Genomic DNA, 12,323 nt, shown 5'->3' with positions numbered 1-12,323 from the left:
TTGAGGAAGGTACCAAGGGAAAAACAAGCCAGCAAATTTCCTGATAGCCACTGCCCCCAGAGCTCCTGGGCACTTGGATGTTGGAGGGATCCTGGTCCTGGGTGCCCTGCACCTGAAGCAGAGTTGGTGGCCATGGGAGGCCAAAGCAGTAGAGAAAAGAGCTTGCCCAAATCAGTGCAGCCTTTTAAAACATGCATGATTGGCTCCAATGGCTGCAAAGAAGAAAGATTTAAGAGAGCTTGAGTGAAGACCAAGGAAGTGCTGCTACTCTAACAGATTTTGCTCAGGCAGCAATGCAAGCCTAACAACCAAGAGAGAGAAAAGTGCAGTTGTCTGTGGATGTGGAGTCCTCACCTGGGCACAAGTTCACAACAAAAAAAAAATCCCTGATTTACACTGGTTTCCAGGGCTTTCCACTGCCATGACTGCCTATCAAAATGAGATAACAAGAAGAGAAATCAGCAGGCGAGACTGACCCTTGGAGATACTTTAATCAACGTAATGACTGGGAAACCATTCAGGTTCCTTTAGATTTACGTTCTTTGTGCTTCCTCCATAAAGTAATATAAAAACTTGAGGAGAGAGAAACAAACCAAAAGACAGAAAAGAAATATTTATGTCTGACAGAAACATCTGAGAAGTCCCACTAACACTGGACTTAAGAACCTGGTGACTGCTCTGCTCAAAAGTCAACATATTTGAAGAGACAGCAGGCAGTGGCCAAAACCCCACCAATCAGCACTCTATTGTATACAACCCTTTCTATGTGTATGCATAACCCTAGCATACAACAGACTTCAATCTAGATGACTATTGCAATACCACAGTTAATTTGGATGGGTTTTTTCATTATCTCAAATTCTTGTCCACAAAAACAGTCTAGTAAATCTATTTTGAAGGGCTTTAGTTATCATAAGTTAGTTTTTAGGGCACTTCATCTAAAGAAGTAGGATACTTCACTGAAAAAATACAGATATAAAATGATAATCAACATCCTCCTCCAAACACTTTAAAAGAAACCTTATTAATTCTTGGGTTTTTGGAAGACTGAAGCCTACATATTATTTGTCATTTTAATCTCTTTGGCCGATTTGATAATTTTTATCTTTTTTCTTTTCCTGCTTGTGCCTCCAGAATGACTTAAAATAAGGGAAGCCACAAACCAGGAATCATCAGTAAAAGAAGGCATCAGGAATATTTCCTCATTTTAAGACTAGAGCCACTTAGAGAATCAGTAACAAATCAGTGAAAGAACATCAGATCTAGGATGGCTAGAAAAAATTAATAATTCAAATAATCACCTTCTAATAGGTTTTTATATGCCATTCAGGAGTGAGCTCCAGTGACAACACTTCCGTGCATATCAAATTTGATATTTATTACAGCAAGTAGTTAACTGAGAACAAAAGTCTGTGTGTGGGTAAGACACTTCCTTTGGTAGGAGATGTCTCCAGAATGGTGGGTGATACCAACCAAACACATCTGCGATATACAAACCTGTGAAGTTAAAATGCTTTCAGCTCCCAAAAGATTTTAGGGAACAGGAAGCATTCAGGTGCCTTTTCAGACTAGATGAGCATAGGATGACCAGCCAAGGACAATCTGTCAGGAAAATGGATGTGATTCCTGGGACAGGGGGCAGAAACCACTGAAAGGGCAAACTTCTGAACCCACTGAGAAGCTCCTGCCTTCAGCTTCCCTCTGTGTTTAGGTATCACTTGCTGCCCCAAACTAGGACTTGGGTGTTGAGCAGGCAGCACAAATCACAGACAAATACAACTAAGCGAAAGGAGGAAAAAAATCCTGTCTCAACAGAGAGCTTAAAACCAGCTCCCCAGGCCCAGCAACCAGAACAGGCTGCACATGGAAGCAGCACCAGCAGCTGAAACTCTGGCGAGGAGACTGGTGTAGGAGTTGTGCTCGCGCTCGCCGCAGGGCTGTGGGCAGGTGGGAGGAACCTCGCTCTGCTCGGGGAAAGGAAGGCGACGAGAAGGAACAGGAGCCCTATTGTGATGTGCCTGTGCTGGGGAACATAGAGGATGTAAATTAGCATACTTTTCCCTCTGCATCCTTCAGGACTGATTTAAGAAGCCTGACGATGGGTAGTAAGTATTACTGGGGCAGGCTCTGAGGACATGTTGCTGAGGAACAGTAATATCAGGACATGGTGTCTCTTCAGGTCAGGAAAACAGTCTGCAAGGGTTGGGTTGTCACAGCTGTAGCATCTCTAACCATGCCTTGCCAGCCCCTGGATCTTTTACATCCAAACAGAGCAGGCAGCAGCAGAGCCACCAGGAGCCCCCCATACATTTCTTCCCAGCACTGTGACTGTCAGCACGCCTAAGGGGCACCTGGCAAGCACTCCCCCTTAGAGATAAAACTTAGGATTGACTCCTCCTGCCTCAACTCTCAGCCTGACCAATCAAACTGCCACTACTCACTGCTTCTCTTGCAGTCCCAATTCCTCCTCCCACTCCAAGGATTTCAGGTATTACAGGAAGCACCTCCAGCACCTCTGACAACCCCACTCTTCCGAGACTGCTGCTGTTGTTACTGCAACTGCCTAATAAATTCCCCCAACACATTCCCCTGCCTGGGAAAAGAGGCAGAAGGATTCTCCACAAGGATGCTGAGGACTTGCAGGTTGGAAGAAATGAATGGCAGCTGGAGCAAAAAGACCGTGCATGTTCCCTATTGCAATGGAGGCTCTGGCTCCAAGGAATGGAAAAGCACCCATGCACTTGCAGACAGCACGTGCTTCTTGCAGAGCAGCAGATTTTTGGGTCAGCCTCTGCTACTGCGCCAAGGCAGAGCCTTTGAATTATGGGCTCCCACAAGCAGCCCTCCCTTACTAAGGCCAAACTAACAGGAGCTGTTATCTAAAGCTAGGTGTGTTCCTTGACCCTTTTACTTGCCTTGTTCACCTCTGGCACTATGCTTCTCAGAGATAGTTTGCTTATCTTTGAGCAAGAGCCACAGTTGGAACATGGCACACATGCATAATGGCACTCCTGTAATTCTCTTTCCTGGTGTTCTTTTCTCCTCTGATATCAGAAGAGGCTAGCTCTGTTTCTGAATAACTGTAGCATAAATCAGTGTAAGAAAGATGTGTATTTTTTTTCCCTTCTAAACCACCAGGAATCACATTTTCAAATGCAAGCCCCAGTGTTTAGTGCTGACATCAGTTAGACAGAACAAATGTGGCTTCAGCACTAAGACCTCTGATGAACACGCTCCCCTGCTGGGGAAGCCCTGTCTGAAAAGGAGGTCTTCCTTGGTATACAGCAAAAATTTAATTCTCAAGAACTGTCTAATGTCTTATCTTACCAAATGAGCTCAGCAGAGTGTACTGCAGAATTTTCCTCTTAATTTTACATTTTCTGCATGGAGTAAAGCAAGTTTTAGGCTCCACTGGACAGAAAATAGTGTGCTAGACAGGACAGACAGCTCTTTATTTCAAAGAGTTGATAAACCTGCATATCTAAAGGCACGTCCTTCAAACTTACTAGATTCACTCATTGAAAGGAGCAGATGTTAACTTTCCAGTTTCCATCTAATCAAAAGTGAGAAAGAGAGAAAGCTTTTCCATGCCTGAGATGCTAAAAAATTTGGCCAGCTGAGACAACTTCTTTAAACTTTAGAGTACAATGCAAATGTGTCTGAGTACAGTCGAGAGGGAAATCTGTTCTGAGGGAGCACATTTCTCTCTGTATTTGCAGCTGTGCCACACAGAAGCCAAGACGGCACCTATGCGAGAGGCACAAGGAGAACCAGCTTTGATGGGATCATTTGTCCCTACTCACTGATCTCTGTGACTTTATCCATCCCTTGCAATGCCACAGGCACTGTAGCAAGCAACTCCTTACAAGGAGCTTATCCTCCTTTATCTTACAAGGACAACTGATTAAGCAATATTCCCAGTATCTTTACTGAAACAATGAACAACAGGGTTTTACTTCATTTCCACTACAAAGGAGTGAAACCCACAAACAAACAAAACTGGACATCAAGCCATCTCAAGAGAGGCAAAGACTCAGTCTCAGGCTTGTAACAGGTTTCCCACACAACAGAAGATGAGAGCTTTAAGGTCCCCTCTCATCTCATAGCTCCACAGGCCTACAAACGAGGAGGTCAAGGACACTGCAAGAGTGAGATTCCTACCTTTAAGGGCTGACTACTTACTTCAAGTCATGCAGAGTCAAAAGGTGTTAAAACTACACAATTTTCACCAATGGGAATGTTAAATCATTCTTGTAGCTGTTTTACATCAGTTAGAATTAATCTATCTTTCCCTACGAGCCCTGGATTTTTTGACTAAAGGTTAATCAGGCAGACTGCATTTTAGTTGCAGGAATGTATTTTTATGCTTCCTAATTCACTGCAGAAATAAGATTTTTATAATACTACTGACCTTCACAGAGTGGTATTAAGATTTTATAATCACTCCCATGAGTGGCCTGCATAATTAAACTGTGCCTTCATCCCTCCTGGACAGTGGGGCCATTGCAAGCTCATGCAGCCACTTTTATACCCACAACACACAAAGAGTAGATGTAGGAGGTAGATCTACAATGAATATGTGAGACAAGAAGAGATGAAAGGACAAGGTTGAAGTGAATTGAGCTAACTTAGGCGCTGATGGCAAACATGTGAAACAGAGACTTCCTTACCTACATAAATTACTGGTTACCCAGTTCCCACCTTGCTCATGCCCACACACCGTGCACTATTCTTAAACCTATTCTTCTCTGCCTCTTGGGGCCTTCTGGTCCTGTTTATACATGGCAGCACCAGCAATGAAATAACTTCCCCACTCATTCCCCAGCCTAAGCTCTTCCAGCACCATTTAGTTCTGCAGGAAAGCAGTCCCAAGGGTCATCCACTCCTTTTTGCCTTCTCCCTTGTAGTTAGCAGGACTCCATAACAAATTTAACCATGGTGGTACATCGTTATTTGTGAGCATTGTTTAATCCACCCAGGTCCATCAACACTAAACTGCCATCCTTAGGGAAGCTGGTGGCATTACTTTGGGCACTTGGAAAATCTGGCTGCTCCCGGGAAACTGAGAAAAAAATTCTCCATCAAGAGTGTCACCAAGCCAGCTCTGATCATCGCAGCCGACAAATTGCCTCCTGATTTATTCTGTCCCAACAAATGTCTGCAAGGGCTGCCAGGAAGCAGAAACATTTGTTTAATCAGAGCCTCTGGAAAATTAAACACTTTTGATGCCTGTGATAGGTATCACCTTCCTCCCCCTCTCTTGCTCCCCAACCACGGTGCTAGAGATGCTCTCCTCCTCTGCAGCACAGTGAAGAACGGAATACAGATGAACAATTCAGAGCCGATAAATCCATCTTGTTTTACTTATTCTTGCTTCCTCCTCAGCTTTCCTCCCACTGCTGTCCCTTGCCACACAAATACACATACATATAAGTACTGTCTCAGCTAGGTCAGCAGGATTTTTTCCCCTCCTTTTGTCCCACAGTACATAACAAATTACCCTCATCAATATCAAGACTCCCACCATGCGTACTGCACCCAGGCTGTGGCTACATCATCTGGGCTCATGCTGGCCTCTTGTGAACTGCACTCCCACTGCAAGGATGCAAAGGACAGTTATGAATTCTAAAGCATATTCTTGCCCCTTTCTAAACAGTTTTTTCTTTCTAAAACATGATGTTCAGATAGGATTAATCAAGGAGGACCTACTCAGGGAAGAGCTAATTTAAAGGTTTTCCCCACACTCTTTGGCAAGAGACCTGGGGAGGGACAACTGGCTAATTTGGTTGCAGAATACTCCCTGCATGGTGCTGGTACACAAAACCATCACAGTCAGACTGGTTATGAATTCTGCTTGACTTCTAGCTGAAGACTAAGTAGTTACTTGCTGTTAAATACTCTTTTGATCTTCCCTGGGTGTTAAGAAAGTATTAGGAAAAAGAAGTATCCCTTTAAATCCTCCCAGAAAGGATCTGGGTCTGGGCAAAGAGGTTCACAGTACACACACAGATCAGAAAGGAAAGGTTTTTGCTGCTTTTTTGCTCTTTGAAGTGAGGAAGACGAGATTGATCAGGATTCACAACTTGCTACAGAGCTGCTCAGAGCTGCTGATGGGAATAGAGATGCTTTTTTCTGTCAACACAGAACCCATCCCGTGGGGTTTCACAATATTCATCTGCTGTTTTGCTGTGCCTCTGTCTTCTCTTTTTTAAAAAAGGGCATACTTAAATTGCTATTATCTTCCACACAATGATAATTTAAATGAAAATGAGGTCGTTTTCAGACATGTCCAGATCACTCTAATTCGAAAAGGATTTTACAGGCATTTTTTACTGTGAGAAAGCTGTTAAGAGTTCCTCAGAAAGGAAAGGAATGCATGGATCTGTTCTTTCTGTGCAACCTCAAATGTGTCAGAGCAGTGAAATAAATGATGCTATTTCAGGCATAACATGTTGTGTTATTTTTGGTAGTTCCCAGCAGTTTGGTAAAATGGGAAAAGAAAACAACCACCATGAAGGGTTCTGTTACGCTTTCTTTAACTAGTAGCACACATGGATTTTTGGCCAGTGATGACAGTATTTAACATCTCAGGTGTTTGGTAGCCATGCTGATTTTATTGTGGTCACCAGAAATACCTGCAGTAGCAAAATACTTCCATTCAAAGATGGCCCAATGTGGAACTTGTGAATGTGACTTTTAAAATATGACAGAGAGCACAGAAGTCTGTATATCTGTGGTTGTAAAAGTCAGATTAACAAACACATCAGTAGGCATGGTTAGGGCCCTTAACTCTGGTTGTTTCCTTTGCTTTCATGTTCTGGAGTCTCCAGAAGCTCCAAAACCTGATTCTCACTAGCAGTTATACACTTTATAAATGAATCAGAATTATGCAGTATTCCCAGCCATAAGCACAGAAGCAGGAGTAAAGAGTAAAGGAAAATCATATTAGTGAGAAGTACAAACAGCACAGACAGATATTCACAGGGTAATACAATGCAATCTTAATGGAAATTTTAGAGCAAGACTGCCCTATTTGCTAATGTTTTCTGCTGCAACTGCTATAGTTCATCTGACAAAACTCCCTTTTGGGGTAAATAACCTTAGTTCCATTGAGTACAAACAATAGCATAAATTTATTACAGCAAAGTTTCGTCCAGCTTATATTAGGATGAGCTGGAAGTTACATGTGATCCACTTTGTAGAGGCTTTGTTACATTATGAGCAACCATGCTGAAGGATAACTCTAGGGAACAGGCCTCAAAACGATGTTTGATCTTTATGCTTTTAACAGGAATGCTGCATCAAATATAGCTTGTCATAAGAGTTCTTTTTTTCCCTGTCCTTGTCTGAACTGAGACTGTTCCTGACAGATGAATGAGGTGAGCATCTCTTTCTGAAGATACTATTACTGTCCAGCTATGGCCAATATTGCAGACTGCTGTGGCCAAAAGGCCATATCTATTATAGGACAGTGTCCAAATTTTGCTCTCTAGATTGAGAAAAAACAGAATGCAGTGCCTAATAAACCTTTTTACTTCATTTTTTTTTATGTATTGTAGCAGCTGCAATGACCTCATTTCACTTTTCTTCAGTCTTGGTAATCTGACGTGCAAGGTTCAGAGCCTTTCCACTCAGACAGAACCATCAGACCACCTAGTCTGAACACCTCAGACTGCCATCCAGCTTCAACAGGAAGACACTCAGAGGTGTCAGGGAGACTATTTTATCAGTGTTTATATCTCCATTAATTTGATTTTAGAAATAACGTGTAACAACCTATAATGGGCCTTCTGCAGCTGTATTCAACAGACACGAAATTGGCAAAGATGCACAAAAATTGGGGAAATTACGACAGAATAGAACAAACTTCACGTTCTTCCTAATGGACTGGGAAGATAGCTAATGCTCTTAAAATTTCCCTCTTTCTCTCTTTGAGATCCATCTCTCATCCATATGTATCTATAAATGAATACATATATCTTCTACTGAACATGGTCAAGTCAACAGCTATTGTAGCTTACAGCTGGCTCCATGTCCTAAGCTGTACATGCATCATTTTGTGGTTACATTTTTGAAATAGACCATACTTATAATATGACCTTCCCATGTACAATACTATAACTAACCTGAAATCAACTTAAAAGTGATTATTGTGCTGACATTTTTGTTTTTTTTTTTTAAAGACAATTATATGCTAGGTTGTACTGTTGGTTACTGAAGGTCATTTTCATTGTAAATGCAGGAAATATGTCCAGATATTTACCCATAGTATAAATTATAGAAATTATAATCAGAAAGGAAGTAATGCATACCTAAACAAATGCACATATAATATACAGGGCCCAATTTAGATGCTTTTAAGTCTTAGCCATAGGTGGGAGTGCATTCATGCTGAAAGCGTGGTATTACTGTGGGAACATATTGAAGATGCAGATGCTGCCTTAGGCAGCCCTTCTTCCCACGCAAATCCTCCTTTGCCAACACTTGGATCAGTCTGCGTGGATGTAAGGTGCTGGGAGAGAGTAATGCAGGCTCACACATGCCTCTTATGTCTGCTTCAAGCCTGCCCTGCAACACTCTTCTCCCTGCTTTTTGCCGCCAAAGTGGGAAGGTATGTTTTCTCAGGTTGGCTAGTTACTGGGGTTTTGAAGGATTGCAAAATGAACTTCAAAATCCAAAACTGAGCCAGCTGCAATTTTTTTCTACCCATCTGCAAATGCATTAAGTAGTGGGGAAAGCCAAGACAGAGAATATTAATAACATGAGTGGCAGAGCACATTTGAAATTGCACATGGAAGAATTTAGGTCCTGAGCTTGGTGGCATAATGATGTGTTGCAACTGTGGTGCTGTGACAAGAGCAAGACAACAAAACAGCAAATGCTCTGGCAAATTCCCAGCCATAACTTGTCAAATGCTTAAAATGACCAGAAACAAGAAAAGTGCATACATATTTCCTGATGTAGGCATGATGTCCAATCTACCACATTAAAATAGGGTATCTCTGCATCTATCCTTGTCATTTTTTTTGGTGCTGCCTTTTTTTTGGTCTTTTCTTCTAATACTAGTTTTGCAATGTGAGTTTCACTCTTCAGATATCAAACCTACTGTTTATAATCTTACCCCTTCTTTCTCAACTGAGCTTTTCAAGACCATTTCTGCAGCTGATGGAATCCTAAAAAGAATGCTGTACTGCACTGCCAAGTAACTGACTCCCTGAATTTTTAACCCATGTATTGTATCTAACACGTCAAAGCCTATTCCATCAGTTTTCCAGAAACCTCTCTTCCTACCCCACCATCCCACAGTTCTGTTTCTGCCAACCACACAGAATTCTCCAAGGCATCATCTTGTTTTTTAATGCATGTGCTGATCACCCTGTAAGCAAGAAAGATACTTCCACACTGCAGGAACTTGTAGTTTAGATCAGGCAAATAATACAATGCAACACACTCATGAGGAAAGAGAAATCACAAGGCTGTGCAGCAGCTCTCTTTGCCCCCAAGACAGAGTTCTTGGTCCTCACTTATTAATTCATATGAATCTCCCTCTATGTATGGGGTATTCTAGAAGCTGCTGGGTTTTTGTAGAGAAAGTGGAGCCCAGCAAATGTTGAACCTCTCAGAAGGCTGAATTGCATGGAATTATCCTTGTTCTGACCATAAACTCATTACAAATATTAAAGAGAATAGGTCTCAGTTTATGAAAATATAGAAACTACAGAATACCAGCTATTAAAAAGTGTGCATTTGGGAAAACACATGAGGCGAACCCTTGAACCACTGTTCTTTCTTGCTCACATTCAGTGTAGCACACACTGTCACCACCAGCCACCACAGTACAGCTTTACCTCCATTGAATCACCTCTCAAAGCCAACAACTAGCCTTTCAAATGGTTAACTTCCCAAATGGCAATGAAGCCTTAAAGTTCAATATGAGCAGAAGATGAAATGCTAATAAATCTTTCTTATTTCTTTATCTTTAAGAATACTTGCTCACTAAACTTGCATTTCATTCAGTTTCACTAGGGAAGATACCTACTGACACATTCCAGAAGTCAACTAAACGTCACTATGGTTCTCACAACTCTTGAAAAGATTTTGTGGATTGAGTTTACAATTGACATGGATTGCATACAGTGGCTTTCTATTGTGTTCTAGGATCCCTGGGAATAATTGTTTGACTCCAGACAGCATGAATGGAAGGCACGTGCTGGTTCTGTAGCTGATAGCTGTTTTTTTCTTAGTGATTATAGAGTACAAGTGGCTTGAAAACTTTTACCTTTCCTCACAGACAGTGAATCTCTTATTGAGAGTCCTTTATGTAGCCTGATACCCACTGTAGTGCTCCACACTGCTCCATATGAAGCAGATTAGCAAACACTCCTTATTTGCCATTTTCGGGAGTTGTGTCCTGCAGCTCTCTGGTCCCTAAGTCCCATGTACTGACTTTGTGCAGCTTCCCACGGCTGCAGAGCCTGAAGTCAAACATGGGAGCACATTTTGAAGCTGTTAGCTAACAAAACCACATCAAGAGAACTTTGGGGAAACTAAACCTCTGCCTCTAAATGCATCATCATTACAATTCACACCGTTAGTACAGGAATTATATCCGAGATTGGCCTGCTGGGAAACTGAGTGTTTTTCATGTCCAGGTTAGTTGATGTATTTTAAATGTCAGTGACCACTAAGAACATCCTGCTGAAGGGCAGCTTTCCCCATGGTGAAGCATCTTCTGCTTTCTTTTTCTTCTCCCAGAGAGTGCTCTCATACCTGAAATAAGAGTAGGGGTTGCTGCCATAGAACACAGAACAGAAGGAGCTTATGACCTGGAACAAGCAACTATAGTCTGTAATGAGGAAAAGGGCAGATTTTGCAATCTAATTCACCCACATATTCTTGTTTTTAAGATGACCAAGAAAATTAAAGGAGTAAGACTATCCAGAAAATTAAAGGCGTTTTTTGGAATGGATTGGTGCCTAAATGCTTTTGGCACATAAACAGCCTGTGAGAAGAATAATTAGGAAGATATAAATGAACACAGGACCAAGTAACATTTTAGCTAAATATTAGAAAAATAGTGCCAGGCTGTGGAATTACCTTCCAATATAAATAGAAGAAATAGCCTAGGCTATTTAAAAGTTAGCTGGACAAATCACTTGCTAATAAGTTCCATGCTCACTGAGAACCCAAAAAGTCTTTTGTTATCCACAGTGGACCTAATTCTATCCCGATTACAGATGTAAAACATATTCAGATTAAGTAAAAATGTAATTTGTTATATTCTACTTTGGGCGCGTCACTTATCTAATGGAATGTCTCCTAGGAAAGCAATTTAATAGCGCAGCCAATAACAGTGTCTGCAGTTTAAATGGGACAGAATTAGCATAAATTCAACTTAATGGGGACACATTCAGCTAAGACCAATTGTGCTACATCACAGCAAAATTCTACAACCCTGAAGTTTTATAACCACTACACGACACTATAGGAAAAGCGCATATATGAAATACTTGGCTAACAGAATGGGTGGTTTTAAGGGCAGTGGCGCATTTTTTCATTGCTGTCACATTCTGTTGCTGTTTGAGGTCTTTTAAAATCTTTTTATAAATGGCCTCTTCATTTAGTTGGTATGGGCACTTATCAGAATGAGCAACTCTTCAAGTACTTGTACACACTGTTCTACTACAATACGGAAACCCATGCCTTGTTATCCTTGTTTCAGAAAATCTCCCAAAAGCATTTAGATTCTGAAACAATTGCTTCTAGTAATCCTCACTACATTGCAGAAAACGACCTTTTCACATATTCCAGATTTTCCTCCTCCTCAGCAAGATGAAAGAGTCAAGCAAAAATTAATCTGCCAGCCTGGAGATCCAGACAAATGCTATTGGTTTTTGTAGGTGAAAGAAGAGGTCCTGGTTTTGTTAAAAGGTATGAGCAATCTGTTAAGAATAGACGATCTAGAACCCATAGAAATATATTACTGCAAGAATGACTCAGGCAGTAATCATCACAACAAACTTATAAATAGCAGACAAAAGTACTAATTCAAAATGACTTCTCATCTCATAAAATCATGGTACAGAGCAAGCCATGTTACCAGGGAGTTTGTTTAGTCTGTTACCTGTCTCCTATGCTGATTCTTGATGGAAAACTCCTCCTGCTCTAGGTAATTATAGGAAATTTTTCTTCTAATGTTAGCTGTGGACAGCCTGCTGGTGGCAGATTCCCTACAGTTAACTTTCAGTTGTCAGACTGTCAGTTTAATTCTTGTTCCTGTTCCTCAAGAATATGACAGCCATCAGGTTACTCTATGAATACCT

The sequence above is a fragment of the Fringilla coelebs genome, assembly GCF_963513975.1.
Source record: "Fringilla coelebs genome assembly, chromosome: 1".
Classification (NCBI taxonomy): Eukaryota; Metazoa; Chordata; class Aves; order Passeriformes; family Fringillidae; genus Fringilla; species Fringilla coelebs.
This window is presented reverse-complemented; position numbering follows the sequence as displayed.